At 45.2% G+C, this 26,607-nt stretch overlaps 1 pseudogene across 1 annotated transcript in view; it reads left to right on the forward strand.

Moving 5' to 3' along the window:
* LOC146870525 (rho GTPase-activating protein 27-like) overlaps positions 1 to 26,607 on the forward strand; it is a 1,164,614-nt pseudogene that overhangs the window by 889,186 nt on the left and 248,821 nt on the right. The window contains exons 4-6 of the transcript XR_014978312.1: positions 15,837 to 16,256; positions 24,500 to 24,721; positions 25,519 to 25,599. The product of XR_014978312.1 is annotated as a rho GTPase-activating protein 27-like (transcript). The remainder of the gene's footprint in view (positions 1 to 15,836; positions 16,257 to 24,499; positions 24,722 to 25,518; positions 25,600 to 26,607) is intronic.

A 26,607-nucleotide genomic window follows, 5' to 3' on the forward strand; every position in this document is an offset into this window, starting at 1 on the left:
GGTTGTGTTTTCTCATACATTGCTGACACATGGTGCCTTTTTGGCCTCCAGTATGGCATGTTGTGTATGTTGTCATACCATCCCCTATCTGTGCTTCAAATGCCTACCCATTGTGAGTCTGCACTACCTCTATTTGTGTATGGTGCACTCCTGCCATGTCCCCTACTGACATGCAGTACACTTCACTTTGATGTCAGCTGTCCCCTTGCTTTACATGTGTGTGTGCCTCCCCATCACTTCATTTGTGACACTGTGCTTTGGGGTGCAGTTCTTTGGCCAGGATCAATGTGTCACTCAGGGCATTTCCCCAATGGGTTATATGTGGTGTTCTTGTGCTGTTTAGCAGTCATGGTTGCTCATATGCAGTTCAACTGTGTGTGCTGCCCAGTACTCTGGTAGAGTAGTTTCCACCTTTCTGTCCCAGACTTGTGCATCTGTTGGTGTTGTGTTGGATGTATGTGTGTTGGCTGTGGTACTGCTTCACTTCCTGGGTGTGTTGTTGTCTTTGTGCTGTGCTGATTGGTGTTGTGTGGGTTTTTATGTCACTCATGTCTGTGTGGGGTTGGTATGCTTGGTGTGCACACACTGCTTGTTGTGCATGCAGTGCTGTGTGTGTATGTTGCCTTGTCATTGCCTGGTGTGCATCCCCTGATGACCTGCTGTGTTTGCCATGTGATTTGTTTTGCCTTTGCATCTGTTGTTTGTTTGATGTGGCTGTGTTGTTCTGTGATGGTGCACTTCTTGTCTGTGTTGTGGTATGTTGTCTGTGCATTGTTCCTGAGTGATGAGGTTGTGCACTCCTGTTGTGTCTGTGCTCCCATTGCCTTACCACAGTGTAGCTGCTCAGGGCATGTCTGTTCTTGTTGTGGTTCTATGTGTGTTTCTGTTGGGTTATGTGTTTGTCTGTTGTTTTTGTGCAGACATTTGTTCTGGCATCCCTGTTTGTGTGTGATGTTTGTGGCTACCCCTAGGGTGTGTGATTGTTTGTCTGTGTATTGACTGGCAAGTATTGCCAGCCTTCAGTGTGTTTGACACTGATGTTGTGTGCTGCTGGTGTGAGGAGGGGTATGTGTGTAGATTTCTACTGGTGTTTGGCAGTCATGGAGTGTGTCAATGGGCCCTGTGTGTTGTGCTGCTGGCGTACTCCTGTGAAGTAGTTGCATACATGTGTGGCTGTTCACAGTTTGACTTAAGGGCCCTCCTTTCATCCTTGTGTCTATACATGGTTTGCCTTGCTGTCTCCCTGTGTTGTTGCACTGAGCTGTCTGTGGTTTGACTGCACTGACTGTGCCTGCCATGTGTGCTTTGATGGGCTGAGGGTGTTGTTCTCTGTTCCTTGTCTTGCATGTGAGGTACACATGCTTGTTGTTTGTCTCCATGGCCTTCCATTTGTGTGCACCCCACTTTGGCTTTCCTATTTGTTGTGCTCCATTGCTGTTGGCATGTGGTGTGTGTATGTGTCTGTGTGTCAGTATGGGGTATGTATGTGTGAATTGGCAGGCTGTGTGTCCAGTTGAATGTTTGTTCCTTGTATGTGTGTGTGTTCATTTTGTGCTTGTACTCATTTTTTATTGCCATGAGTGTGGTGGTGTTGTGGTGTGTGTGTTTCCCTGGCCCTGTGCTTCTTTGCTGTGTGCTCCTCTGCAGCCACTCCTGCTGTGGCTGTCTCCCTGGTTGTTTGTTGTGTGGTGCAGGGTGTGGATTCACCTGGCTTGTTGTTGTGAATGGGGGTGTACAGGAGGGGCACATGGCATGTGCCTTCAGTGGGGGGTGCTAGTGTGTGGAGGGTGCAGGTGTGGCCCTGTGCTATTTGTGCCCTGCCCATGCCTGGCGCTGGCCCTGCCTTCTGCATTGTGCGCATGTATTCCCTTGTCTTCACCGCCGCGGTGATGTGACCGGGGCATTGCTGCATGATCGCGGAAAATGTGTGTCCAGGATGAGGAGGGGTGACTTGGTGGTAGGTGGGTCATGTGTGGGTGCACTTGTGGATGTGTTCCTGTCCCCACCAGAGTGTCTGATGTTGATTTGGTCCCTGTATCAGCCCATGAGTTGTGTGTTGTGGTTGTGTGTTATTGCGTACATGTAGCGGCGTCCGCGGCGGGCCATGAGTTGCTGGTGATGTAGCAGGTACAGCACCAGAAAAACATGTAGAGCTGGATCCATGGCGGTCGGGACCGGGTGGAAGGGACCGGGACTCCCGTTTCGCGCTCCGCTGTCAAGCTCCCGCCGTCTCTGGTTGGGTAGTTTCTCCGCTGTGGTGTGACTGGTTGTTTGGGGCATCCTAATTTGTGGAGTGGGGCGGACGTCATTCCGCATAGCGGTGAGTCTCCATTGGCTCCTACTGCCACGGTGGCGGGTGCACTTTGATGGCGGTGCGCGTCGCACTGGGTCGGACGGGAAATGGGCTATGTTTGGCCATACTAATATGGCAGGCGTGGGTTCCGCTGCTCGCGGGCGGTAAAATGCATTTTTCCGCACCGCGGTGGTGCCACCGCCCGCCATCCTAATTGACCCCCTAAATGTCTAATACACACCTCTTACTCAGCTATTGTTATGTGGACATGGGATCAGAGGTTTTCCAACACAGTGGCTATAATAATAATATTTATAACAAATCATTGCACTGAGCTCTTTCTATTATTCAAACAGCACATTTATTAAGTCTTTTAATAGTTTAACTCACTTATTCACGTTTACTGTGGCTGTCCATGAAGACATTCATGCAAGGGAAACTGGATATTAAATATGATCTGTAGTTTGATTAAAAATGAGGAAATGGGGTGCCTGGCTACAGACAGGCTATCAAACTCGCTGAAGCTAAAGATAGCTTAGAAAGCTGCTGTTTGTGTGACATAGCTTTGAAGCATGAGGTGTCATGCTAAAATTAGCCTAGCTAACATCCTTGAATGGTGATATTACACATGAGTAGGCTTCCGATTAGTAGCAAGTGAAAGGACACATTTTTGGGCGTAGCAATATTTGAAATAAGCGCTGTTGAATGCTCTTGAAAGTTAAGTATACAGGGGTAACCCTATAACCCAAGGAACCTGGGCCTCGTAGATATATATGAACAATGGTTCCGTAGGGGAAATATTATTTACAATGAAGAAAAATCAATTACACATAAACACAGCAATCGATGATCTAGCAAGCAATTAATCTTAAAGGATGAATAATACTTCAAAAAACGTAACAATTTATTTTTTAGTATTTCATCTGAATTTTAAATCATTCAGCAACTCCTTTAGATATGTATAAAAATTGAAAAAGGGCTGTATATACAATGATATTTACAAAACAACGACGCAGTGACAACGTGAATAAGGTGACTCTGTGTGATAGTGAAAAAGTGGATATTTACATTATCAAATACAATACAAAGGAAGTTTTTTACACAAAAAGTCCTCGGCTAAATTATAGATAGGTAATGAGCCTTGTATGGCACAAGTCCTGTAGTCTGTATGTACAAGGAATTCCAATTCGTGCAGGACTATGAAACCGTCAACGTTTCGACCCTGTATCGACCAGTTGTTCTATGCCGTCATGTCGGGTCTTCTTCAGGACATTGGGAATGTATAACAGCCCAATTAAAGGTGAAAGGACCGATGTCCGACTGTATGGCGTGATTACTGCTCAGTGCCAGTCAGAGGAGAGTACCAGTATCGTAGAAAGTCTATATTCTTCTTCGCCTAGTAATCTACTCGTTTGCTTCGTATGTCATTCTGATTAACGTGTCCGCTGTGAGTCACTGACTTGAGGATAATTTATTTAGCGCTGCTGGAGTCAAGGTCATCAGGATATCAATTCAGCTGATGTGTAAGATGTATTCTCCTAATCTCAGGGAGTCCGTCTGAAGCACGCCACGTTGAATGCTCTTGCACTGCAGAAACTAGGAATGCTAAGCTTGATAGGCCCAAATAAAACATGTCCTCAAATGTGGTCTGAGAGTGTATTATTTAAACTGCAATTGTCTTCTGCTGTGCCTCCGTTAGAGCGGGGTTAACTGCATTAGTTCAACAATTAGCAGGTTACTTGATACCATAAAAATGATCCCAAAAGAAGCCAGTGACTCTGGTGACCAGTAATACCATATTTGTGTCTTCGGTATAGCAGTTAAATGTATGACTCTATTTCATTTGAGGTCATAGTGTTAAGAAGCGCCTCTTTTAAACACTTTCTACAAAGGGGAAGTTGTTGATAGGGTGAAGGTGGATGTATGGCCTGGTGAGTGGGTAACTTTTCTCTGAAAAGAAAGTTCTCAAGTTCCCTATTGTAGAACCGGCTTTTAGAGACCCCTCCCGACTGGAGGGTCAAAGCCAGCGGTGCAGGGGACACCTAGAATCTACGGGTTCACCTTGATTACTCATGCATTACCAAAGAGACCCGGACAACTTAGCTGTGGAGGAAAGTAAATTTAATTTATTAGCTCGAGCTAAGGACAGGGTCTCAGAATGGTACAAAGACAATTCTACGGAGACTGCTGCTTCACTCAGCAGCGCACACATAATTTTAGCACTAGCCACACCCTTTACACATCCAACAAGTTCCTCATCAGTCTCAGGTGGCTTAATCGTGGCCAGAGAGCGTCGGTCTGTGATTGCACAATTTACACAGCCTCTTGCTTCAGCGCCCAGATGGCGTAGTCACGGAGCACAGCTGATGGTGTAAGAGGCTGAGTTACCAACAGTGGACAGGATGTGACTAAGTCTCTGGCACAACCGGGGGGGGGGGGGGGGGGAGGGCGAGGTACACAAGCAGCTTCTGGAATCGGCTGAACCGCAAAGAGCGAGGAGGGTTAAGCAAGTTCTAACAGGTACATGGAAAGCAATCATTAACCAGATTGCCAAAAGCATGGCAACACGAAATGGAGTCTTAGTGGCCATTTTAAACATAGTTCAACAGTCCCTCCTTTTGCCATGAAGAGGCAACTTTCAGTCATCACCTAGGTCAATGTCCATCATATTCTGGACCTCCTTCTCTAACATCATCATGGCATTCTGGTGGTGTGAATTTACTGGCTTGGGTGTTAAAGAGGTGGCACAGAGGCCACATAGCGCGGGCATACATTGAACACAGAGGCAGCAAGAAAAGAATGCGGCTGCAATGATGGCAATGAAAATCAATATCTTCCATCCCCACTGAGAGACCAGGCCCCAAAACCAACCGGTTAGGGACCACGAACCCTCATCCTGATGGATGTCGGAAACAACCTTATGGAGCTTCTGGATTGCTTGATAAACTGTCAGTGCATTATCATGTATATATACACAGCAGCTGGTTCTGATCAATTTACAGACTCCTCCACGGTCTGCTAGGATTATGTCAAGAACCATCCGGTTCTGCAAAGTCATGAGGCGGTCCGTTTGAAGTTCAGCAGTGATGTTACTGAGAGCATCGGCAGTCACGTTGATGGTGGCCTCTACCACTCTTGTAAGGTGTCGAATATTACGACTATTGACCACATGGCCCCAAAAGGGGAGGAACCCTTTAGCAAAGTCTCCAAATTCTTGGCCACCGTGTCTTCAGCGTCAATTACACCTCTCTTCTGGATGTGGTGTGTTGCATCGGCTGTGTATTTTGGGGGAAGCAACCAAGCGATATAACATGTGCCAGCCCATGACTTGGGCAGCCAGGTGTAGGCCTTGCTCCCGCACACAAAATAGGAATTGAGCGAAGCCACCAGAGCTGTGCGAGTCGAGCCATTAAGCTGGAGCGTGTAGGCGCAGTCACTCTCCCTCACCCATACTGTTCCACTGCTCTTGATGCAGTATCGTCCAGAATGTGGGTAGACAGGGAGGCCCCTGAGGGGCGGCAGCCGTCGTCTCCCTCCACTGCTGGTGATGCTCAGCGGATAGAAAGACCCGTGGTTGTTCTCATATTAATCTTTTTCGGGTGAAGTCCTATTCATATTTGGCCACTCTGTAGCCAAAATGTGGTGAATGCTTGCTTGCTACTATTTTTCCCTGGGGATCACGTAGATGGTTTACCTGAATAGAAGGCGTCAAAGAATACCGTAAACCATCCGTAGGCTGAACCGGCTCGAGAAAAGGGAGCGGGAATCAGGGGCATCCCTGTGCCCGCAGTATGGGGCAGCAACCCACATACCCAACAGTTTGTTGTATTCACCACAAGCTGGTGCTGGTGTAACATCTGAATGAAAGTATTGTTATAAAATTCTGCCCTTGTTTGCACGAGGGGGGCAATGACACATGCTGATGAGGCGATTCTGTAGAGGTTGGAGACTCAGGTGCTGCAAGTGCAGCGTGTGTTATCCACCCGAGGCAGGCCAGTACAAGTAAAATAATTATGAGTACAAGTAGACAGATCGTGTACCGGCCATGTATTATCTTTATGTACTTTCTCTTCTTCATTTTCCTGTCCTTTAAGCTTTCAGCGTTCATTTTTGTCACAGTCATGCCTCACCCGGTCTTCCCTAGTAGCTGCCTGTGATTGTTGGTTGCTTCACCGGACAGTGATTCCAGCAGTCCTATTGACACACTCTGGTCCGCTGCACCGGTACCGGTCGGATATATCCGCCGGCAAATATCACAGCCCTGCAGCGAACGTCAGGCCAGGTGAGGTAGAGGGCAGAGACCTTTGTCTCTTCAGTCCTTTTTCTGGGTCGAAGGGTGTACCTGGTGGACCCTGGCGTTGTTTGATCAGGGAACAAAGGCTCCGGCTGTTGAGTGTCCCGCAACCTCAAACGCGGAGCAGCTTGCAGGATGTCGTCGTCCTCTCACTCAGATGAAGCCCTGGCAACGTTAGTGTCACTGAAGGGTACAAAGCGTGGGACTTGTTTACATTCGTCATCTCCCAGGTCCTCCTTGACCCACTGGTCGTATGGCAGTGGCAGAGGCACTCGTTTGCAGTGCGTCGCGTGTACCCAATTCTTTCTTCCTGCCACTTTCACTGCAGACCTGGTAGCCAACAACACTTGCTGGGGCGCTTTCCACCTCGGCTCCAGGTTCTTGGTCCTCTGGAAGTTGCAGATGCAGACCCAATCACCTGGCTGGATGGTGTGGCCAGGGCCCTCAGGTTCGGGTGGCAGGATGTCCTGTACCTGACGATGAATAAGACGCAGGTTAGTGGTCAATTCATGTAAGTAATCAATCAACAATGGGTATTCGATATCAGAATATTTCTTTGGGCGGGGCACTCCCAAACATTAGCTGGTCGACCAAACACTATTTCATAAGGAGATAGTCCGGTTTGGGCATGTGCTGTGGCTCTACTGGATAAAAGGGAAAGGGGCAGGGCGTCCGGCCAAGACAGTCCTGTGTCAGCCTGTATTTTAGCCAATTTAAATTTCAATGTCCCATTGTGGCATTCAACCAGACCCGCTGACTGGGGGTGATTGGCGGCATGGAACTTCTGTTTGATCCCCATCCCTACACACACTTTCTTCATTATTTCTCCTGTAAAGTGACTTCCGTTGTCGCTCCAGATAATTCTGGGCATTCCGAATCTGGGAAAGAATTCCTTCAACAGGATCTTAGCAGTGTTGTCCTTAAGGGGGTATGCCTCAATCCACTTACTAAAGGCACACACAACCACAAGGACATATCGGAGGTTGTTGCATCTTTCCAACTGAATATAATCTATTTGGAGCACCTCGGAGGGGTAAGATGGGGGCGCAAAATTCCCAGCAGGTGTTGGTGTCCCCTTACCTGGGTTATGCATCAAACAAATCATGCAATTCCTGACTAGCCTCTCAGCATATTTTGGGATGTGCTTGTTTTGCCATACCGGAGCTAGCAATTTGCAAATACCTTTTGCACTAATATGAGCTGGGCCATGAGCCATAGTGACCACTGGCAAAACATAGGCATCGGGTAACAACCACCGCTGTTGTTCAGACAGATCCGTCCAACAGCCATTCTCATCTAATAGGCCTGTTTGCTCTTCCCAGAGAGTCTTTTCCTCTCTAGTTGCCTCCGCCTGTATTTCCTTCACATTTTCACGAGTGTCCTCATGCCTCCCTCCCTCCAGTACCCAATTTGAGGGGCCAGCTACATACATACGGGTGGAGACATTTTTTGCTGTTTCCTTTGCAGTCTGGTCAGCAAATGCATTACCTCTTCCTATGTCATCTGTTACTTTCTTGTGGGCGCTACATTTAATCACAGCTATCTTGGAAGGAAGGGTCAATGCTTCTAACAGTCTGCTGACCAGCTGACCATGTTGTATCTTAGTACCGTGAGAAGTTAAAAATCCCCTCTCAGCCCACAGTCGCCCAAAATTATGGGCCACTCCGAAAGCATACTGGCTGTCGGTGTAGATGTTGACGGCCATCCCCGTACTCAATTCACATGCTCTTATCAGCGCCACTAACTCAGCGCCTGTGCTGATTGGTAAGGTATCCTCTCACTCTCCACCACTGTCTGTAACGTGGTGATAGCATAGGCGGCAGTTGTGCTACCATCACGAAGTTTGAAACAAGAACCATCCACTTACAGGGTACCATCAGGATCAGTGAGGGGTGTGTCAGTCAAGTCTACATGGCTTATAGTCTCTTCCTCCGTCCGGAGGACACCATCATGCGGATCAGAACTAGTGTTACCATCAACAAAGGGTAACAATGTGGCTGGATTCAGTGTAGTGCTGTGACGGATGGTGATATGACTGGCTAAGAGAGACAACTCATATCCAGAAAACGTGCACTAGTAAGGTGTTGAGTTTTTGTCCTATTCAATAAAGTATCAACTGCATGAGGAACCATAACTGTAAGCGCAATATCAAGAACCAGACCAGCAGATTGGCGAATGGATATGGCAGCTGCTGCTGCTCTCAAGCAAATGGGCAACGCGCGTGCCACGGGATCTAGAACTGCAAAAAAATATGCAGAGGCGCATTGTCTGTCACCGAAACGCTGTGTTAATACTGACAATGCGCAACCATCACGCTCATGTATGAAAAGAGTGAAGGGTTTCTGATAACTAGGGGTGCCTAGCACTGGGGCCGAACTCAAGGCGGTTTTCAGTTCTTCAAATGCACGCTGGCACTCATTTGTCCAAGGAAACGGGTGAGGAACATCTTACGTGTGAGGGCCAACAAAGGTTTAATGAGTAGAGAAAAATTGGGTATCCATTGGCGGCAGTAGGAGGTGATACCAATGAAAGCAGGGACCTCTTTCTGCGTTTTTGGTGGGGGCATTTTACTGATAGTCTGTATTCGTTCAGGGGTGAGGCGGCGTCCCTCCTTCGACAGGAGATGACCTAAGTAGGTAACCTCATGTCGACAATATTGGAGCTTGGAGAGGGAAACTTTGTGATTGAACTGTGCCAAATGCAGGAGCAATTTCATCGTAGCTTCTTTACATAATGCCTTGGTGTCTGCTGCTATGAGCAAATCATCAACGTACTGGAGTAATGCGATACCTTGAGGTAGGCACAGGGAATCAAGTTGGCCCTTGAGGGCCTGACTATAAATGGAAGGGCTCTCTGTATATCCTTGTGGAGCTCTACAGAACCGGAAACTACGACCTGCCAATGAGAATCCGAAAAGATCCCTACTCTGTTCATCAACGGGTATACTAAAGAAGGCATTCTTCAAATCAATGACAGAAAAGAAACATGACGACGGGGGGATCATAGTGAGTAAGGCAGTGATATCTGGGACCACAGGAAACTGGGGAACTACTATTTTATTTATTTCGCGTAAATCAATGACAAAACGATAAACAGGTGGCTTGGAAGGGTCGGTGCATTTGAGGATATGCAAAAGTGGGCTGTTACACACATTGCCTCTTGTCTCTTCAACCACGTCCTTGTCAACAAGTTCAGAAATGATCTGGAGTAATGCCCTCTCCCCTTCTTTGGGAATTTTGTATTGGGGAAGTCGGGGAAGGCGAGCATTTTCCTTTAGGGTAACAGAAAAGGGGGGTATGGACAAAAGGCATACATCAGTATCACCTTGGGCCCAAAGGGTGGGAGGGACATTTTGAAGTTCCTGTGGAAGGGGATCTGAGGAGGCTAAATATACTGGGTGTGTGGTAGGGGGCCCATAGTGATGTAAACACCATCAGGAGAACAGTATATGGTGGCATGTAATCTTTTCAATAGATCTAAACCCAACAAATTTTCTCCACATGTGGAAGTCAAAACCAAAGGGGAATCAACCGTGTAGGGTCCTATCGTTAGTTCCAGTGGTTGTGAGACGGGGCTAAACACTGGGGTACCAGAAAACCCCACAGAAACGTTATTTGCGCCAGACAAGGGGGCCCCAGGGACTTTAGACCTAGTAATAGAACTTTTGGTTGCACCAGTGTCGACCAAGAATGGTTCCGTAGAACCCAGTGTTGAACATACGGTCCCTTCTGGTCAACAGAAATAGGCACGGGTCCCTTTCCTTGTCCTTGGCAATCCTAGTGGGACAGAAACCCCGTCATTTCTTCGGGCTCATAATCCTCAGTAAAATAATTGTGATCTTCATAATTGGCTGCATCAAATCTATTCTTGTGCAAGAGGGGGAGCCTGTACTGTGACTGTGTTCTAAGTCCGCCTCGTCCTTGTCCTCTCTGGGGCCGTTGCCCTGTGAAGCGGTCACAAGGAGCAGAGTGGTTCCGGACCAACAAGGGACATTCATCGTGCCAATGACCCTCCTGGCGACAATAAGCGCACTGATTGGACCCCAGTGGTGGGCGAGGAGTTACGGGGGCAGGTTTCTGAGCAACTCGTTGAAACTTCGGGGCACCCCTGTTTTGGATCTGGGTCGGGTATGCCTATTGGAGTAATACCTTTGTTTTTAGATCTTTAGTCTTCTTATGTGTTTTGTCTCGCTCTTCATTCTCCCTATTCTCATAATACTGGGTCATTCTCAAAATGGGCCAGGCACTTTCCGACATTTTGAGCTTAGTCCCAAGTTCAGGTAACAAATTGGACACAAATTTATCCACAAACAGTCACTGTCCCCCCTCTGAACGTGCTTGCAAATCATGTGAAAAAGTCTGAGACACTTTCATCTTTCTTTTGCCTGCAAGCAGCTAATTTATCCCAATATGGTGAGGTGTCAATATCTTTTTCATGGCGGTAAGTATCTGGGCCGGAAGGGCCAAGATCATGGGATCAGGTTTCTCACCGCCAGTTCGAGCTCTGTCGGCTTCCCCAAGTTGGTGCCAAGTGTGGCCAAATTCGGCCTGATAATTATGACGTATTTTAGACCATACTTCAGTCGGTACTACCTGTCCCATTAACATATCGATATCTGCTAAAGTCATCACGCAAGATTGGCGGGTCCGAGTCAATTCCTTGTAATAACCCGCTGAATTTTTACGCGGGTCAGGCAATTGGCTTTTAAGCTGGAGGACATCAGACCTTTTTCAAGGGACATGGACCCACATTTGCCTAAAACCCGCCGGTATGTCAGGCTGGTCACCCACGCCAGCAACGCGGTCCCTCCAAACAGGCTGTACCTCCCTCATTGGAAAACCCTTATTCAGCATGGCATCAGATAAAGAGTCCCTAAAGGCTACTAACGTGACCAGATCGCAGAATAGTGCGAGGACCTGAATGTCCCCCTTCGCAACCTTATTGCGAAGGTCAGACAGATCTGGGGGTGGACCTGATTCTACCAAATCTACCCACATTTGGATCAGTATGTCACACATATCACAAAAAGTGTCAATCTGTTGGATGCGCGTCCACTGATCCATGGTCATCCATATATCCTGAGCGGTGTACATAGTGCCATTTCCCATCCATATACAAGCCTGTTGACTCATAGCGAGTTGTTCCTGTGTATTACCTATCTGTCTGCGCAAAGTACGTCGTCTGGGAGTGGGTGGTCTATGCAGAGTTACATAAGGGATATAATCACGGACCACTGACCAAGCATTTGCTAATAGCCCTGCACTGGGGGAAGGTGTCGGATGACTGTCAACAAGAAACTGATTAGTTGTGACGTGAGTTAAAGACACATTGGGTTGGACAGGCATGGGACCAGTGGAAGGAGCAACAAGGGTACAGTGGCCTGAACAGTCGGGGCATCGGGAACAAGTGGCTGAGGAATCAGACGAACCAGGGCATGGGCAGGGGCAACAACTGGAGCGGCAGCGAGGGCCAATTGTGCGGGATCAAGGGCCGGGTACATGGTGGGAGCATAAGGTGGAAGGGTGTTCAACATGGAAGACATGAGAGGGTCATCCTCCATGTCCCGGGCCTTTTCGGGGACCTTCTTAGTAACGTAACATCTGTCTGTCTGCATTCGATGTAATCTATCATGTATCACTATACCCTCTTCTATTTTCTGATCATCATGATTCTGGGCCTTCTGAATCACACTCATACGCATTGTTTTAGCTTCGCTCTTTATGAGTTTGATTTCTTTCTGCTTGGACTCCTTGCGCCAAACCCGAAAGGAATCAAACATCACAGGTCTAACTTTTCTTTGAAACAATTTCTCCTCCAGATTGTCTAATACAGGACGTTCAAAACTACCATGCATTGGCCATTGTAACTCAGAATTGCCCTTTGTATACTTGTGCCAGAGTGAGGAAAACACAATCAGGCCAATACCATGTTTAACATAGACTTCGTGATTAGGGGTCCCCAAGGGAGGAATCAGACAAGATTCCTCCAATGCGGAGTCCTGTGCACAACAACAACAACACCATTTCTGAAATTTACTAAATCCAGGCATCTCTAGACTCGTATCCTGGTTCCAAACATCAAAGGGTACAATCAAACAGTTACAGCATATGACTGTACTTACCCTTTGGCTTCGGCTTTTGCAAAAGTTGAACAATACCCAAAACCAGATACAATTCACCAAAGAAGTGGGTCACTCCCACTCTTACCTGACCGTTAATCTTCCCTCACACGGCAAGTGTCACAAAGGTCTCGATCTCCAAAAACTAGGAACCGGAACTGGGGCGTCTGTCGGGGCTGCAGTCGGATAGCCCCTAGGAGGGAGGAATCACGCAATCGGAGACCTCGGGCCCACAAGGACAATTTTCAGTCGATGTAGTAGCGCGCCTCCCTTGGAATTCGATCACGGACCCCTCACGACCACCAGGCTCGATGACGACCACCGAAGAGCCCCATGTTTGGGCGCCAATTGTAGAACCGGCTTTTAGAGACCCCTCCCGACTGGAGGATCAAAGCCAGCGGTGCAGGGGACACCTAGAATCTACGGGTTCACCTTAATATCTCATGCATTACCAAAGAGACCAGGACACCTTAGCTGTGGAGGAAAGTCAATTTAATTTATTAGCTCGAGCTAAGGACAGGGTCCCAGAATGGTACAAAGGTAATTCTACGGAGACTGCTGCTTCACTCCGCAGCGCACACATAATTATAGCACTAGCCACACCCTTTACACATCCAATAAGTTCCTCATCAGTCTCAGATGGCGTAATCGTGCCCAGCGAGCGTCGGTCTATGATTGCACAATGTACACAGCCTCTTGCTTCAGCGCCCAGATGGCGTGGTTACGGAGCACAGCTGATGGTGTAAGAGGCTGATTTACCAACAGTGGACAGGATGTGGCTAAGTCTCTGGCACAACCGGGGGGGGGGGGGGGGGCAAGATACACAAGCAGCTTCTGGAATCAGCTCAACCGCAAGAAGCGAGGAGGGTTAAGCAAGTTCTAACAGGGACATAGAAATCAATCCTTCACCAGATTGCCGAGAGCATGGCAACACGAAATTGAGTCTCAGTGGCCATTTTAAGCATAGTTCAACACTATGATTGTGAACAAGTGGAATGTGCGACTTCATCAATGGAGTGGATCAACATTCTAAGATTGTTTGATGGGAGGGATTTTGAAGTTTTTTAATAAAATTGCAATTTCACTTCAAGTATACCCTGGGATAGGAATCATAGCTAGCATTATCTTTAAAGTCGAGGACCGTATGTCAGATTACATGAATGGTGTGGTGCTAATTTCTCCTGTATAACTCAATGGCACCATGTTATACATCATAACATGTTAAACAAAAGCAAGGGAACCCAATTTAGGTACACAAGGACCTTGGGTATCAAATTTTTAACATAGACAACGGTCCTTGTAATTAGTCAATCAGGTTAAATAAATATAGAATGGAATCAAATCTATATTTCGACTATCCAGCCGAATGGGGAATTAATCCAATTTATACTAAATTAACAAAGCACAATTTAAACAAAGTGGGGGTACAGTCCCGTCAACCTTTGTAAACAATGTGCACACTTACTATTTTGCTCATACTAGTGTCACGTTTGTGCTTACTATCACGCTTGTTTTATTCTTTATAATTATAACAAGCCCTTTTGTTTTGTTTTGCCTAAATGTTTTTGTTTCTTGTGTCCCAATGTCACAAACTACATCACGCCTATGTTTCTCGGTACAGGACTGTACCCCACTTTGTATAAATTGTGCTTTGTTAATTTAGAATAAATTGGATTAATTCCCTATCCGGCTGGATAGTCGAAATATAGATATGATTCCATTCTATATTTATTTAACCTGATTGACTAATTACAAGGACCATTGTCTATGTTAAAAATACATCATAACATGGCGCACATCAGCTTCCATACCTTGACCAAAAATCTAGGTTCGCCGGAGCCCCTACTCTCTGACATACCGTACACACCTGTAGAGCTAGAGGTCGTAGTCGTGTCTTCTAGTACCTCGCCCCCAAGTAGAATGACGTGCCCCTACAAATCATAGCCCCCTCTTCAGTCCTTGAATTCTTCAAGAAACTGAAGTTGTACCTCTTTACCTAGACCTTGGACTCGGCCAGCCTGTTTCCCTTCTTATGTAGCGCCTGCATACTCTCCCGGAAGAGGTATGTTCTTCAAATAGTTATTACATCACTATCCCATTCGGTAATTATATAGTCTGAGTCTGGCTGTGGAGCAACATAACACTTCATATTGAAGTAGGGATTTGTATCTTTTTATTACATAGTTATGGTTAATCATTTTACAGTTTTTAGGCACAGGGAAGTTACGTGACTTGCCCATTCTCATATTATTTTCAGTCAAGTGCCAAAGCAGGGATTAGAATCCACGTCTGAAGGTTGCAACGGTGGCAATTTAATCACAATACCACATTCTCTTCATTGACTACATACTATATAGCTGATTTGAGCTTCGGTTCTCATTTCATTTCAACTCCTCTTAAAATTATTCATTGGTGCTCGTCCCCTTAGTAGCTCTTATTTGACTTGATTCAAACAGCCACATGTGCCCACTCTCGACTAACTCAAAGCCTGCAGTATTTCCAGGTGTGGTCAAGTTCTTTCTATGGCTTAATTCACATTTCCTATGTCTTAAAACATATTTAAGGCCACTTAATTTTATATTTCAGTCAAAGGCACAACTTCAATGGAAATCTTCACCTTCTAAAACTAGGGTGACAAGACTGCCCATTCTCATGCAAGCTAGCTCCTGCAGACACAACAAATCCTTCATCCTTCAGTTTCAGTATCACTGGGGATGTAGATTGATCATCACAGCAGCTCTCAGCTTTAATGGCTGTGGGATAATAGACTGGCGGCAGTCTTTGTGGCCTTCTGCTTTGATTACAGTGGGACTTTTAATATGATTCCAGTCTGTGGGGCTTCCTTCTTTAATGACATGGGGTTGCTAGTATGCCACTCCTATTTGATGTTTGACACCGTTGGTTTTAATGACTGTGTGATTCTATCCTGATGCCAGTGTCTCAGGCCCCTGAACAGCTAGCCTGGGTAATACCCCTTGAGACGATGGCGCTCCTGCACTTTAGGGAGTTATTACGTATGCCCTGGTCTCACATACAATACATCATCAAACTCTTAAGTCAGAATTCATAGGCAAATATTTGCACTTAAGCACAAACTAAAATAACAGTGCTGTTTTAAAACTGTTTTTCAGGTCAGCCAGGAAAAGAATTCCTCTCCTGTGTATGTGAATCTAGCAGAACTGCGACAAGAGGCGGCAAAGCCAGGATCATCGTCCCGCCTGCAGAGCACAAGCAGCTCTATTGACGAATGGGAAACTCACACTGATCAGGACAGCGGGAAGTTGTTTTATTACAACAGCCTCACCGGCAAGACGACCTGGGAGTCTCCCTTCTACCAGACAGACGACCCTGTGAATTCTCCCAACTCCGTAATCTCTGAAGCAAGCCCTATTGAGTCAGGATGGGAAAGATACTTTGACGAACCCACAGGACGTTTCTTTTTGTACAACTCCAGCACAGGGGAAACCTCTTGGCAGACACCTGAGCAAGAAGAACTGAGTCCACATGAGATGAAGCCTGTGTACTACCCATTTCCGAAAATGGATCAGAGGGTATGTTTCATCACTTGCTTATGCCTAGCTGACACATGCACAGTAGCACGACACATTTTAGACATAATAGGTTGTGAAGGAATGCAGTAAATTATGTAGTGAAGGATTGTGGAAGAGTGCTCTTATGAAGTTGACTATGTAAACCTGCCTGACTGATGTGTCATAAGGCATGCTTTTCAAGGGAGGCGAATAGACCAATGATGGCACCCACAAAGCTAAATTCTGTTTTGGGGAAGTCTAAGAATTTGAGCTACTCGGCGTAATGAGGGAGAGTTACCTCCCAAGTCAAAAAGGAAGATCATCCTGGAGTCATTCTGAAGCCATCCGATGACTTCAGCCAGGCTATCCCTGCAATTATCTGGGGAAGTCATCAGAAGCCATCCTGAAGTATGCCTATAGGGTGGAATATTTAAATGAGATGATTCCAGATCCAGAGTCAACACAGTAACTACTTCAGGATGAGCTCCTGATTACTTCCTTGGAAAATGTGTGATTATCTTTAACTACTGCAGGATCACTCGATGACAACAAAAGGATGAGGGCAGATTACTTCATGATGACTCCATGACAACTAGGGGATGGGAGCAGATTACTTCATGGTGACTCCATGACAACTAGGAGATGGGAGCAGATTACTTCACGATGATTGCAGATTACTTCACGGTGACTCCATGACAACTAGGGGATGGGAGTAGATTACTTCATGACGACTCCATGGCAACTAGAGGATGGGAGCAGACTATTTCACAATTACATCATTACTACTTCAGGTGTTGTTTGCATTACTTCATGTGTAATTCACGGTGTGGTTTTATTACTTCATTACTTCACTATGATCTCATGAGGACTTCTGGATAGTTTTCCCCATTCCAGTAATAATTCAAGAGGATTGCTTTTAAGGCGTTCACTTTGGGTGATGAGTCTTTCTCCCAGGGTCCACTAGACTTTAACAGCACTGGAATGTACTGTTAAATAAAAACATACAGGCCCTTAATCAGTGAATGTCAGATACCTGCCTGACATATTGTTGTGGTAATAGCACAATTTCACTAAGTATATCAACATAATCTCTAATTGCAACGACTGCAAATGTAGATTTCATTGGGGAATAACAGGTGTATACTTCATTTAAAGATGCATAGTGACCATCAGCTTTCAGTGAACTGAAATGGCCTTATTGCATTTTTTAATGAAGCGACAGTGTGTTTCTCTAAATTGAAACAATCACTTTATGGGTAAGGAATTCTTCTCTCTGTGGACTAGACGTTTTTGTGCACTTAAAACATCTGTTACAGAGGACCAGAGAGAACTACCATCATGTCTACAACCCAGCTATCTCAATCTTCCTAACCATCGTCCCTTTTCTGACTTGATGTATTTCCGCAGTGATAGGTAACAACAGTGGGAGAGGAGCAAATAGAGAGGCTATGAGTGAGAGGGTGTTTGTAAATATGGTCAGAGGATGTTATAGGAGTTCTGATAAGTGCCAGTGAGTAATATTATTAGTGTGAGAGGGTAACAGATGTGAGCGTTATTGTAAATAGCTTTGGGTAAGGAGCAGGTCAATTATGACTTAATGGGTTTGCAAGTTTGTGGTGTTATGCAAGTGAATGGTGTAGTGAAACATGTGAACAGCATAGCAAATGGTTTTGTAAGTGGCTAGTGTGAGTAGGGTAAAGAGAATGTAATGAAAGTGGGGATTTTGAGTGGATGAAATTATATGATGTGAAACACCGATGAGTTGTCAGTGGGTGTCTCGACTGTGGATTTTGGAGACTGATACGAATAGGTGTTGGAGACTGGTTAAGAATAATATTCAGAGCAACTGCAATGCGAGTGATGATGTATGGTTGAGAATATGAACTTTAAGTGGCTGAGAAAAATTGACGTGATGCAAGTGGCTGTTTGGGGTGAATGGTGCTATGTGGTTGTAGTGAATGAATGGTGTGAAAAATTTGAACTATTGGTTGTCTGTGAGCAGAGGTTGTGAGCAAATGGTACTGTAAGTACCTCTTAGCAAGTGGTGGTATGAGTGGGCTATTAGGTAGTGCTGCGAGTACCAATGCCTTGGGATGAGTGAGTGGCAAGCAAATGATGTAATTGGCTGTAAGTGAATCCATATTGTACATGGGTGAGCGTTAGTCTGCTGGATGATGGGTAAGTGGTAAGAGTACTATTAAAGTGGCTGTCGTTGAGTAATGCAGGGAATAGTATTCTAAATGGCAGCACAAATTGTACAATTTTTTTTGAACTTCTGAATAATCATGGATCGTAAGTGCAAATGATGGTGTCAAGTGTGGATGTTGCCCTAGACAGCGTATAAGATGAGAAGATATGCTTAGAGAGGTTTAGTGGAAGGAGTAGCTATGACTAGGGGTTGTGGAGTGTGGAACACAAGTGCAAAGAACTGTTGAGTGTGACGTGGGATGTGAAGACTGAATGTGCAGAGCAGACTCGAAGTGGTTGTGAATAGTGAGTGGAGCAGTGCAACATGGAATCAAGACTATGGATATAGTGAAGGAAATGTGGTGTGGCGAGCAGATTTGAAGATGGGGTGAGTGGGGGGTGAGTGTCTGAAATGTTTCAGCGCTCCGTCCATCATCTCCTTGTGTTTCCTTTGTTTGCCCTAAGTTGGCAGGGTATGCCCAGACGTGGGTCCCTTGCTCATTTTGTATGTTTTTGGTGTGTAGGGGACTTATGTATGTTGGATTGTGTTAGTTAGTTGTGTAATTGTGTGGCATGGAATTGTGTGGCGTGGACTGGATTTGTGCCGTGGAATTATGTGGCATGGTGTGCTGTGGAATTATATGGATAGTAAATATGTGGTATTGAGTGTACTGGAATTATGTGTAGTGGGATTGTGAGTAATGGAGTGTTATGTAGTGGAGTTTAATTATATGGTGTGCTGTTAAATATTGTGGCACGATGTGGAATTGTGTGGTGAGGATTAGATGCATGAGGTGTGTTGTGTAATTGTGTTGAGTTGTATTATGTGGTTTGGTGTCGAATTATGTGGTGTAGATTGCAAAAGTGTGGAGTTGAATTGTGTGGTGGGGAAATGTATTGCTAGCTTTACCTGTTTGGTGAAGAAATAGATAGGAGCTAAGCTTCAGAGCAGTGTGTTTGGGTGTTAAAATAAAACAGAGTTTGAGCTATTGGCGTTGTGAATGTAAATGTCTCTTACCTATATGTTATGGATTGGAGTGGATGTATGTGGCGTGTAGTGCAATTAAGTGGGTTGGATTGGAATGATTCTTTGTGGCATTGTGTAGTATAATTGTGTGTTGTAGAGTGGATTTGTGCAGTGGAATTATGTGGCATGATGTGCAATTGTATTATGTGGATAGCAATTATATGTTTTTGAGTGTATTGCAGTTATGTGGAGTGGGACTGTGTGTAATGGAGTGTAATTATGATGAATGGTATTTTGTGCAGTGGAGTGTTGTGGAGTTTAATTACATGGTGTGCTGTTGAATTTATGGCATGATGTTGAATTGTGTGCTGTAAATGTGATATATGTGGTGTGTAGTGGAATTCTGGGGTGGAATAATGGTAGTTTTTTTAATTATGTGGTGTGGAATGGATTTGTGTGGGGTTGAATAGTGTGGCATGGAACAGTGGTATAGAGTCAAATTATGTAGAGTGGAATAATGTGGCATGGTTTGGAGTGTTTTTATGTGGGGTGTATTTATGTGGTATTGAGTAGTGTGTAATTAGGTGGAGTTGAATTATGTGGTGTTCAGTGGTATTAAGTGGATTGTAATTACATTGCCTGGTGTGGTTGTATGGATTGGCGTTGTATTGAGTGGTGTTGCATGGAGTAGCGTAGAGTGGTGTGGTGTGGCGTAAAGTGGAGTGGAGTGCAGTTGTGGAGCAGGGGATTGGAGCGGGCAGAGTGGAGCAGAGAAGAGCGGAGCAAAGCAGAGTGGAGCAGAGCGGAGCAAAGCTGAGCAGATCGGAGTATAGCAGAGCGGAGCATAGTATAGCAGAGCAGAGCATAGTAGAGCAGAGCATTGTATAGCAGAGCATAGTAAAGCAGAGCAGAGCATAGTAGAGCAGAGCATAGTAAAGCAGAGCAGAGCATAGTAAAGCAGAGCACAGCATAGTAAAGCAGAGCAGAGCATAGTAAAGCAGAGGGGAGCAAAGCTGAGCGGAGCAGAGTAGAGTACAGTAAAGCATAGCAGAGTAAAGCAGAGCGGAGTAAAGCGGAGCAGACCGTAGTTGAGAGGAGCAGAGTAAAGAGGAGCAGAGTAAAGCGGAGCGGAGTAAAGCGGAGCAGGGTAAAGCTGAGCAGAGTAAAGCTGAGCAGAGTAAAGCTGAGCAGAGTAAAGCGGAGCAGAGTAAAGCGGAGCAGAGTAAAGCGGAGCAGAGTAAAGCGGAGTAAAGCTGAGCAGAGTAAAGCTGAGCGGAGTAAAGCGAAGCGGCGTAAAGCTGAGCAGAGTGGAGCATAGTAAAGCAGAGCAGAGCAAAGCAAAGCAGAGTAAAGCTGAGCAGAGCAGAGTAAAGCTGAGCAGAGCAGAGTAAAGCTGAGCAGAGCAGAGTAAAGCGGAGTAAAGCGGAGTGGAGTAAAGCGGAGTGGAGAAAAGCGGAGTGGAGCAAAGTGGAGTAAAGCTGAGCATAGTAAAGCTGAGCAGAGTAAAGCTGAGCAGAGTAAAGCTGAGCGGAGTGAAGCAGCGTAAAGCTGAGCAGAGTGGAGCAAAGCAGAGTGGAGCAAAGCAGAGTGGAGCAAAGCAGAGTGGAGCAAAGCAGAGTGGAGCAAAGTAGAGTGGAGCAAAGCAGAGTGGAGCAAAGCAGAGTGGAGCAAAGCAGAGTGGAGCAAAGCAGAGTGGGGCGGAGCAAAGCAGAGTGCCACTGTACAGGGTGGACAAAAAAATTTGTTAATGTAGAGTGGATATAAAAGGTGGAGCGTATATGTTGCTGTATAGGGTAGAGAACATGTGTAATCTGCATCATCCATCCGTCCACCCTTTCATCCAACCATTCATCTACCCTGCCTTACACTCATTCATCCATTATACTCATTTATTCTTTCACTAGTCTATCCATCCATCCACTGATCCATCCATTTAACCTTTAACTCATCGATCCAATCTTTCACTCTCTCATCCATCCAACCTTCCACTCACCCATCTATCCATTCACCCATTGACTCAGCCATCATCCTTCCTCCCTTTCACTCACCCATCCTTAAATCTATCCTTTCGCTCATTCAGCCATGCATCAATCCACCTTTTCACTCATCCATCCACCATTTCACTCACCTATCCATTTACCTGTTCACTTACTCACCCATCCTTTCTTTTATTCACCATTTAACCCAGCCACCCATCTATCTTTCCTGTCGCTCACTCATACAGCCATTCTTTCAATCGGTCAACCATCCAGTTGTTCACTCATTCATCCATCAATGTACCCGTTCACCCCACCTATGCGTTCTCTCATCATCCATCCATCCTTTGACACATACAGCAATCCATTCATCAATCCTTTTACTCATTCATCAAGGCATCCATCTATCCAACCCTTCACTCACTCACCTTGCAGGCAGAAAAACAAATCAAAAACCCCATCCCTACTGTTGTTGCTAAAGCAGGAAGTTGACAACGCCTCTGCATCCATGCTTTCACTCACTCATCCATTCACCCTTTCGCTCATTCTTCAATCTTTCCACCCTTTCACTTATCTATCCTCCCTTTCATTCATTCATCCATTCTTTCACCTATCCATCCTTACATTCATCCGTTCGACCCCTTCATCCACCCAGTGTTTCACTCCACCCATCCAACATCTATTTACCCTTTCAATCCATCCATCCAATCACTCATCCAGACATCATTTCTCTCATCCATCCTTTAACACATCCAACCATTCATCCTTCCTCCCTTTCACTCAGCCATCCTTATACTATTTAATTCATCCATGCATCTGTCCATCCCTCCCTTCACTCACTCACCCATCCACCATTTCACACATCCATCTTTTCACTCCCTCACCTCCCCACCCCCTTGCGTTAATTATGAGACTTGGAGGGCTGCGTCACAGACAACAGAAGATGCCCAGCAAAAACCCCACCGCCACTGCAGCTGCTAAAGTGCAGGGGTGCGGGGTTAACTCCACACCCCTGGGAGTGTGTATGTGGAAAGTTGAGAGCAGAATGTAGACAAGGAATTGTGGATGATGAAGGATGTAGCGCGCAGATGTGCGGAGTGGGGAGATGTGTGGATGCAGGGTAGAAATTTGATGCAGTCGAGATCAAATGGATAGTGGATCTACAGGGTGAAAGTGCATGAGGAACATAGAACAGGGTTTAATGTCTAGATTTGAGCGTCAATAGAATAATGCCGTGCTGAAAGGAATTGCAAGATATTGTTCGAAAATGTAATTTCCTTCAACTCGATCTAATCAATTCTTTATGGTTTGGCCTCTGGAAATGGAGAGGAAGAAGCCAGTTAAAACATGCATATCTAAGAAGTGCAGACAAGGCACCCTCTGTGATTTATTGGCTAGCTCGGGGACTATCGACAACGGAGACATGGGTTTGCATCACTGTGTCAGTAAAATATATGTAATTCTGGTCAGATGACTTTATCTCCTGTACTTCAGCTCTGAAAGCAGGTGGCAGAGAGTGCTGTTCATATTCCAGTTCCTTCAAAGCAAGTGCCTGACACCTGAATATAAGATTGTCAGAATTATGAGAGGCCGGTTATTCTGTCTAGTGAATTGCTAGTAAATAGCTTGCAACTGCTTGAGCCCTTCTCTAAACATGTACAATGTTTTTGCAATAAAATTAGCATATTGGACATTTGTGTAAGCTACCTATAATGTATATACATGTGATATAGAGCATTTAAAAGCTCCAAATATGACCAAGCAGAGAAAGCTTTCTGCACTTAAATGTGCAAATAAATTGTCATATTTTGTTTGAATGCTAGTTTACTAGTTTCTGTTATGAAGCAAGTAGATTTGTGATTGTCACAGTGCAGTGAGAGATACCTGGAGAGTGTGCGTGAGCTCTCCATAGATTCGCTGAGGGAATTTAACCACTCATGGCTGAGCTCATCTTTTGATAATTGGTGGAGCCACTCTCAAGGGGAGAGTTGGACAAGACTGAGAAGCGACAAGGCAACCGGCTTGGACAAATTCCTATCTGCCTGGTGAAAGGAGTGGAGAGGTGTCTCCAGGTTTGACCTGACTCTACAAACCAGGAAGTTCTTTGAGGGCTAAGGAATCTACTCTGATGCTAACCCGAACGAGCAAGGACAAAGATCTGGCTGGTCCTGACAGTAAGAAGCTTTTTTCTGCTCACTTTTGTATGAACAAGGTTTGAGTTAGCCACAAATATACAATATGTGTTTTCTTAGCCTCTCGAATACTTCAGTGTCTACCTCACACGTTTTCAGATGGTGCAGAATCACAGTTGCCACCTACCTCCATATCAACAGGACACTACTTTTTCAGTTTCTGGAGTTTTCTACCGCCAAGTATTATCATTAGGCACTACACTGTAACTGGTTCATTTGAAACAACTCTAAGCCTCCTAGAAGACACTAGAGTGGCAAATGAAAGGCCAGGTCTAGACACATTGTGGCCTGATGCCAAGAAACCTATTAGCAACCCTCTGCTTTATTCCATACCAAACCCTCTGGTGAGAGGTTATAAGTGCAGAAATCTACAATCTTTCTGCCCATGGTTCATCATCAAAACTATTGTTTTAGGGCTCAAAACACCAGCCCCTAATAATAATGGTTATTACATGCTGTAATATGAGATGAGACAACTTGGTTATGTGTAAGAGGAAGTTTTGGTGGTGATAGAGTCCCTGCAGTGAGCAATGGGAAAAGTCAATGTCCTAGGTAAATATGAGGTAGTGCTGACAAATGGTTAATTTTTAAAAGTATCAAAATCTCCTGTGCTGTTTGTGACATAATGATCTTTTGATTTCTGAATTTAACGGAAGGCTCACACTGCAAAATATGCTTTTTCTGACTGTTGTCCTATGTGACGAATATCATAGGACAACACTTATGAAGATGTGTTTCAATTGCTGCCTGTTGTCATTAAAGGTCTACCAGGAGTTTCAGTTTGTTGATCTCTTTAAGGTCTAAATATGATGTACTTTGATCAGTAAGATAAAAGAAACTCTTAATTATTAGTCTACAGTGGTAGAAAATGTAATTGAAAATGGCTGCTGTATAAACCCTTTAAATATCACTCATGGCTTATTTTTTCTTGAATATCTTTAGCCACCCACACCGGAAACCGACTACCCTGAGTATTCTCCAGAGTATGATGCCTTTCCTGCAGAGGACTACTCTCCGCAGGAAACCCACCACAATTTCTTCTTCCCTCTCATTCAACCGGAGAGATCACCATTACCTTATCACATCGGTTCACCACCAGGATGGTCCTGTGAGACCAACAAAGATGGGAAAAAAGTGTACACAGACATTACTACACATGAGATGGTAAGTGTTGCAGGCTTGCACGTACAAGCGTACACATGTCCATTCAGGGAATGCTACTTTAGGAAAGATAGAAAACATCACATAGTCTCAAAAATAGCCAATAATCGGAATACAGCTGCAGAATTCACCCAAAAAATGAACATTTAATTTCCTCATGTATCCTACTGCCACATGGACACTCCTTGGAGTAGCCGTGCATGTTATAAAATGCAATCATCCTCATCATCATCACATGTCCTTTGTATCCTCTTCTAATTCCTGTTCCTCTCTGTAAGGCCTTGCTCTTCATTCTTTTATTCTTCCTCAAGCAGTGTTGACTGATGTGGCTCACTTTAGCCAAAGCAGGTCTGGAGCTTCCAATGTTGCCATGCAGAGTGGAAGTGGCCTTGCAGTCTCGTTGATTGTTGTATTGAGGCTAAACCAAATCTCATTTGCAGATGATTGTTCCATGTTCGTGGTGACCGAGTGAACAAGTCATTGGAATGATGCTCAGATTAATTAAAACTTCCTGAAATTAAGGCAAGGACCCACTGATCACTTTTTTTTGTTTTTTGTTATCTCCAGTGAGCAAACTGGAGAAGAGGGTATTTCTGTTATAGTTCACCAAGTACTATCACCACAGGTCCCTCCGCTCACTCACTTACCTCCGCTCACTCAGTTACCTTTTAGTTACCTTTAGGGAAAACTCCAAAGTTAGGGGCCAGGTTAATTTGTGTGCGATTTAGAAATCTAAAACAATAAGCACACTCAATATTGTTTTTGGTTATTGGTTTTGATGAATTATTTTCCTCTTTTAGTGGATCATGTCCCAGGATGATCAAGGACGGACTTTTTTCCATACGCCAGATGGCTCTGAATCCCAATGGACCCTGCCTCAGGTAATCCAATCAATAAGTATCGATTCTGCCACCATGCAGCACATATGTATTTACCTAGGAATGCTTTGAATGGAGGTTCTTACTGATACATAATTGTCAGGAAGTTAAAGAATACATGACCCCCCCAAAAAAATTCTGAAAAGAACGTTGAACACATGAGGTGAATGAGGGTTGCCTACTGAACCAAGCTTTTAGAGGGGAAATTTCCGAGAACTGGGCCACAGTATTTAAGAAGGGGGCCTGTTGTGGGGGTATAGGAGATCACCATCAAGAAGGGAGAACACTAACTTGTAGCACACCAGAACAAAATAGCACCAGAATACTTGTTCCAGAATGAGCAGAGCAAAGCCGTGGACCAGGTAAGGGAGGCATTGCAGGTTCCAGGGAGGGGGAATAATTCCTCCAGCAGAGAAACCCCAAAACACCAAGGACTGTTAGTGAGGAGAAGGGGGCAGGCCTGGAGATCTGTAGGGGGCGAAAAGGAGGATTAATAGAGACGGAGGAGCAAGAATTTGCCTCAAAGTTCCTTCATCAATGAGAATATTTAATTATGAGTTCTAACAACTTTTCGCTGCTTGGCGATTTTAATTTACATTTGGACATCCTCTCTAACTCCACTTGTAGCAACTTTATTTCTGACCTTGCTGCTATGAACATCAACTTACGTAATTCGGGACCCACACACAAAGCAGACCACCTCCTCAACCATATTTTCTCCAGCCTTCCTGGCCTTTACTGCACCCCTGCACTGCCCATCCATTGGTCCGACCACTTTTTATCTAGGTTTAACATCTCTATCCCTCTTACCTCTACTTCCCTGTTCCCATCCCTAAAGACATCTTTCACCATGGATTCTTTAACTCTCATTCTAAACAAAGTAAAGTCCGGCTCTCCCAACGACCCTCTACCTACCTCCATACTCAAACAATTGGATCCCCTTCATATGCATGTCATCTTGAATGTTCTAAATTCCTCTATTCGCGAGTCGGTTGTTCCAGCTCATTGGAA

This window comes from Triturus cristatus, chromosome 1_1 (assembly GCF_964204655.1).
Source record: "Triturus cristatus chromosome 1_1, aTriCri1.1, whole genome shotgun sequence".
In the NCBI taxonomy this organism is placed as follows: Eukaryota; Metazoa; Chordata; class Amphibia; order Caudata; family Salamandridae; genus Triturus; species Triturus cristatus.